General features: G+C 49.5%; 1 non-coding gene across 1 annotated transcript; it reads left to right on the top strand.

Moving 5' to 3' along the window:
* Positions 1–6151: 6151 nt before the first annotated feature.
* On the top strand, positions 6152–6227 carry TRNAV-AAC. Its single transcript has one exon. It is a non-coding gene; the product is annotated as a tRNA-Val (tRNA).
* Positions 6228–6489: the final 262 nt, after the last annotated feature.

Raw genomic sequence — 6489 nt, 5'->3', positions numbered from 1 at the left:
TCTGCCTCTTCTCTTGTGTGTCTCTCAAGGAATAAATTAAATCTTTAAAAAAAAAGAAATAAAACTTGTCTACAAAGTAGTTTTCTTGTATTGCCAGTATTTGGCTCTTTGTAACTGTGTATCCTTCTTGGAGGTGTGCTCAAAACTTGGTTTTCAACAGTGCTTAAACCTATTTACAGGCGTTGCCTTTGGAGTCTTCCAAGGATTGCAATAATGTTTTTCATTTCTTGCATTTTCAGGCAAGACTCTCAGAAAATCGTACTTTAAACTCTTTCAAAAAAACTAATTCTAATCCAGTTTTTCTAAAGAGACATTTTTACTTCTTTTTTCTATTTTTTCATTCAAATATACTAACATACAGTGTTATTTACTTTCATTTTTCACATGTGAGTAACTTCTCCATTGTAGCATCTCCATTCTCTTCCTGATTACAGGCGCTTTCTGCTGTGCCAAATTTAGTGGCATGTGATATGCAAATTAACCAGGAAAATTCTTCAGAAAGACTAAGGCCCAACTGAGAGCTCAGCACTGCGAGGCCCTGCTTAGAGGGTATATTGCAATCCCTGAAAAGCAAGGGCTCAGGATTTTACACCTCAATAAGAATCCCACATCTCAGTCAGGACTCCTGATTTAGAACAAAACACAAATTGAAAGTTTATATCCCTTGGTCTTAGAGCTTCTGGAAGCTTCAGAAACTTGGAGACTTGCACACTCTGAGGCAGGACAGCTCCTTGCAAGCCAGAGCAGTGAGACTCCTTCCCTCCACCTTTTCCCTTCCCTATTATTACATTGCTCTGCCAGGCCATTCTCTCAAGCTGCAAAGCCTTGTTGCCTTGCCTTTCTTTCAGAATATAGAGGATCGTTGGCTTCTGTCACTTTCTTCTTTTCTATTTTTTTTTCTAGAGATTTGACTTATCCATTGAGGGAGAGGAGAGCACAGCAGCGGAGGGGCAGAGGGAGAGGAGAAGCATACTCCAATGAGCAGCGTGTGACACACTGGGCTGGACTCCAGGACCCGGTTCAAAACGAGCCAAAGGCAGATTATGCCACCAACTGAGCCACCAAGGTGGCCCTTTTTTTTCTATTTGATCAAATTTTAAGTCAACACTTTTAATCGCTTCCTGTATTTTAAACCGCTCCATAGCAAGTCCGAAGGTTGTTGGGGCATTTGGATATTGTAAATGGTGGAACATTCCACCCAAGGTCCTGTCCGTGAGTACATGCTTGAATTGGACAGGAAGACCAGCCACTGTATTCAAGTGTTAATTACTCATATCCTAGGCCCCCACCAAGTGCAGGACCACTGCCACCAGAGGAGCCAGAGGGCAGCAGTGCTGGGGGCATGGCCACTAATCCTGTTCTGACAAGCAAGGGCACGCTGGCCTGCCTATCCCGCAAGGCAAATAACACTCCACCAGCCTGAAGCCTTCTCTGGCGCCTGGAGGCAAGAGCATGTCTGGTTTCCTGAAGGGACAAGGGGGGTCTCCTCAGAGGGACAAAAGCCTCCCCTGGGCTCGATGAAAGGTCATGCCAAGCGAGGCGGTCTGTTGTTTGGAGGGACATTGCCCACGGGAGGGAGCAAGAACCAGCCCCAAACCCATTGTCTAGGCTGGTCTGCCAGGTGCCTTCAATGATGTCCAGTCTGTAAATATGAGGATGGAGGAGAAAGTAATGTGGGGAATTTAAATGGTGCACTTTAGGGGAGGGGGATAACAGGATGTTACTATTCTTGCAACATTTTGTATATTTCACTTTAGGTTCGTTTTTTGTTTTTTTGTTTTTTTGTTTTTGTTGAACAGAGTGCTTGGAAGCCCAAGTTTCATTAGATGGAAATTTTTGACTCGAAGTGAGACCTAGATTTCTACCAAAGGTTGAGTGGAAAAGAAGAATCTCTGCCAGGGTCATCGCGCTTGGGAGTTGTCTTGACGCTGGGCCCGGCCCTCCGGCATTTAGGAACTCTAGTACGAGGTTCTTTATGGGGCCCTCGGTGCACACCACACTTCTGGAGAGGAAAAAATACAGATTCATTACAGGAAACATCCCCAGCTGACAGAAATCGAAACCCTGCGCGACGGGTGACCTTAATCTAGCGAAAGATACCAAGGGAGGGGACCCAAGCTGTTTTTAGAGATACAAGTAGCTCTGCAATAAAGCTGTTGTCTGTCTTCTGAATGACGTACAAGCCCTCCTCGGAATTGTTCCTAAGGCCGTTCCCTCTTGCTTTCTCTGTTAAAGGAGCCCCACAAGAATGACCTTACCCTGTGCGGGGGGGCCTTATCCGTCCGGAGCCCCGCCGGGTCCAACACGTCCAGCGCACTCGGGGCTGCCCCGGAGGACGCGCCTTTGCGGACACGAGGAGCCGCCAGGGCGCGGAGGGAGGCGCCGGCATGAGACCCCGGGGCCCGCATCGACCGGAGGAGGGGGGGGGAAAACCCCCCCCGAGCGACGCGGCACCGAGCCCGGGACGGAGGACCTCCCAAGGATGGCTGGGCGGCGGAGCTGGACCCGGTCTCCGCCACAACCTGCGGCCCCGCACTGTCAAACCCAACTCCGTGATGCTCCGCTCGCTCGGGCCACCCCGCGCGGCTCTCTGACGCGGCCTTCCTCCCGCCACACACCCGTGTGTCGGAAAAACCGAGCGGCCTTCTTCGTCACAGCCCCGGCCCGGAGCCACGCTGTCTTCCTGCGGTCGGTTCTGGCTAACGGCTGTTCCCGACACGGGCGCGAGGTCATTTAACGAAGGCACGTGGGCTCCCTCACTTTGCGTCTCCGGTTCGTGGGGGCCTGTGAGCGACCCTCGCGCTGCTTCCGGGGGGAAAAGGGGAGCTTTGCCTCTCCCAGCCCCATCCTCGGGGGCCAGCGGGGTCAGGGCGGGCCCCTCAGCGCGGCTTCTTCGGTCGCGGGGCCAGGAATCCCACCGCCTTCCCCTAGGGGCCTGCAGAGAGGCTGCGGGAGCGCTCCGTCGGGTTTGCAGGAAACAGCGTTGTGCGGAGTGTTGGTATTGGGTTCTCGGAGTGCGGACTACACTTTTGTAGGGGGAGGAAGGGACAGCTACTCCTCCTGTCCCCGTGGACCTCAAGGGGTCCGACGCGACAGGAAGACGTGAATCTCCTCCACCGGCTGGGCAGGGGAGAGAGAAAATATCATATGGAGGGAGGCAAAGGGGGAAAGAAATAATGAAATTTCTGTTGAATGCTATTTTGAGGCCGATCTTTTGAACAATCCCTTGGGTCGCTAGTGGAGAGCTGCAGTCCAGATTGCGTCCTCAACTGCCTTCTGAGCCAAAGCAGAACAAGGCAGAGCACCCGACCCGACGTGGATGTCAGTGATTACGCTGCCGGCACTTTTCAGGTGGCAGCCCTGGAAAACTTCGTGTGAAGGAAACTCGGTAAACTCTTGCACTAAGCGGAGCAACGATGGAGAATTTCTTCCCCAACTTCTAAAAACAGAGGAAAGCACGAGAGATAGAGCAGAGAGACTGAGAGAGTGACAATAAATTTTTCTCAGTATTTTCTGCTTTCTGCCTATTGGTACTTGGTTCTGAGGAAAAGTGTAAACCGACAGACATGAACCCGTTTGTGAAAACAATCTTTATTCTCTCTGTCTTCTAAGTAGGAATTGCACTCCGCAGCCTGATGACAGGCAAACTATAAAAGGCAAAAAACGGGGCACTGGGTGGACTCGTGGTTGGGTGTCTGCATTTAGCTCGGGTCAAGATCCAGGGTATTGGGTTAGGTCTCCGGCTCCCTGCAGGTAGACCTGTTTTCCTCTACCAGTCCTTGCTTTTCTTCTGGGTCTCTCATGAATGAATAAATAAAGCCTTAAAATATATTTTTTTATGGCCCACATAAAAGAGTTTCAGGTCTTGTAAAAAGGTTTAAAACACACTGTTCTTCAACAAATAGTGTTGGGAAAAATGAACAGCCATGCCGAAGTTAAACGGGACCACTTTTTACACAATTACACAAAAATTGATTCAAAATGGATAAACGACCTAAATGAGAGCAGGACACAACATAAAAAATCCTCAGGAGAACCCAGGTAGAAACCTTTTGGGGAACCTCGCGTAGTATTGTTACTAGACACATGCGGAGGGAAGGAAACCAAAGCGAAAAATGAACTATTGGGACTTCATAAAATAAAAAGCTTTGCACATGAACGAAAACAATCAAAAAACGAAAAGGCAGGCCTACAGACGGAAGAAGTATTTGCAAATGACACATCTGGATAAAGGGGTTAGTATCCAAGTATATAAAGAATTTTATCAAATCAGCACCCCAAAAAACAAAATCAGTTAGAAATGGCAGAAGACATGAATAGACAAATTCACAAAAAAAATATCTAGATGGCTAACAGACACATGAACTGATGGCAACCCATACTGATTCATCGGGGAAATATAAATCAAACAATGTGACTACACTCACACCTGTCAAATAGCTAAAGATTAACAACACAAGAAAACAACAGGTTGGTTGGTGAGGATACAGAGACTGGGGAGCCCCCTTGCAAACTGTTGGTGGGGGAATGCAAACTGGTGCGACCTCTCTTGGAGAACAGTCTGGTGGTCTTTCAAAGAGTTAAAAATAGAAACTACCCTATGATCCAACAATTGTCTACTAGGTGAACCAAAAGTCACAAAAATACAGATTCAAAGGGGTACATCAGGGATCCCTGGGTGGTGCAGCGGTTTGGGCCTGCCTTTGGCCAGGGCGCGATCGGGAGGGCCGGGATCGTAATCCCACATCGGGCTCCCGGTGCCATGGAGCTGCTTGCCCTCCGCCGTGTCTTGCCTCTCTCTCTCTCTCTGTGACTATCATAAAATAAATAAAAATTAAAAAAAAATTAAAAAAAAAAAACAAATGGGTACATCAGCCAATGTTTATAGCAGCATTTCAACAATAGACAAACTATGAGAGAGGCAAATGTCCATGGACCGATGAATGGATAAAGAAGTATGTGTATATATACAATGGAAATATTACTCCGCCATCAAAAAAATGATTCTTGCCATTGTGCAACTATGTGTATTATAGTAAGTGAATTAAGTCAGTCAGAGACAGATAAGTGCTATACTCTCACGTACATATGTTGAAATTTAAGAAAGAAAAAGATGAACATAGTGAAGGGGGGAAAAAGAAAAGAAGAAACAAACATAGACTCCTAAGGATAGAGAACAAAACGGGTCAATTCGCGGGGGGGGGATTTGTAGATGGGTGATCAGTCTTAAAGAGGACATTGTGATGCATCACTGGGAGTTCTTTGTAAGCGATGAAATCACTGAAATTCTACTCCAGAAACCCAATAGTGCACATATATTAACTAAAATTTAAATTTAAAACAAAATGCTCCTCAAATGCATCTAAGACCATGAGGAGAGAAATCCAACAATCCAGATATTTGTTGTGTATCGACTAGATTTATACTTTATTGGTCTGGAAACGAATTCAGCATCGGCATGGAATCGTGGAATGGCCTGTATGGTGTTGGATATTTTAAAATACAGTCAAATGTTCTAAACACGTAGCTTTTGCTATGGTACTGACTAAAACTATAACAGGCTGATTACAATATGGACTTACTTAGTCCGTAGAAAAAGTGTCAGCGGCAGGAAAAAAATGGGACAGGACCGCCTGGGCCGAGGGGAGACCGCGGAGGAGCCACAGCGAAGGGCTGGGAACGGAGGCGCTCAGGTCCGCGGCCGCGGGGCCACGGGGGCGGGGGGAGCGGGGTCCCCGGGTTCCTGGGTGGATTCCAGCCCGAGCGCTGACCGCCCCGCGGGGGACCGCCGGCGACCGCCCCGGAGGGCGGGATGACCCAAGGGGCGGCGGCGGAGGGCGCCTGGGGCTCGACGACGCAACTGACCCGCCCCCCTCTCACGGAAGGGGGTCCAGCAGCTGGGGTCCTCAATCGATCTGGAAACCCTGCGTTGGATGCGGATCCCGAATGCCGGACTGCGAGGCCCCCAGAGTCTTGGCGGCGCCCGGGGTGGTGGGGGACGCGGAAGCCCAGCGGCGCTCGGGGCTGCGGTCCCCCGGGCTGCAGGCTCGCGGTGCTCCCAGGGCCTTTGACTTGGAAAGAAACTGGTGGGAGGACGTAGTGGCAGGACCAGGCTTTCAGGGTCCTGGCAGGAGAGCGCCGCCGGCGGCCTGGTTTCCGTAGTGTAGTGGTTATCACGTTCGCCTAACACGCGAAAGGTCCCCCGGTTCCGAAACCGGGCGGAACCAGGCTCTCTTTCTCTTACCCCAGGTTCTATTCCTGCTTCAAACACACAGAGGACCATGGTCTCGGTTCAATGGGCCTCGGCTCTTGCGCAGCTCTTAGCCATTCAGAAAATAACAAAATAAAAACAAATCACCCCTTAGGGCTGGGATGGGGTTTCTGCTGCTGCCTGAAAGATCAGACTCGCCAGCACTTAACAACTGACTGGCTCCTTGGTCTGTCCCCCTCACGCTGGAGATCAGGCAAGAAGAGCACACAGGGCAAGTG

This window comes from Vulpes lagopus, unplaced genomic scaffold (genome assembly GCF_018345385.1).
Source record: "Vulpes lagopus strain Blue_001 unplaced genomic scaffold, ASM1834538v1 ctg1180, whole genome shotgun sequence".
NCBI lineage: Eukaryota > Metazoa > Chordata > Mammalia > Carnivora > Canidae > Vulpes > Vulpes lagopus.
The sequence above is the reverse complement of the archived record's forward strand: the minus strand, read 5'-3'. Positions and strand labels throughout refer to the sequence as shown.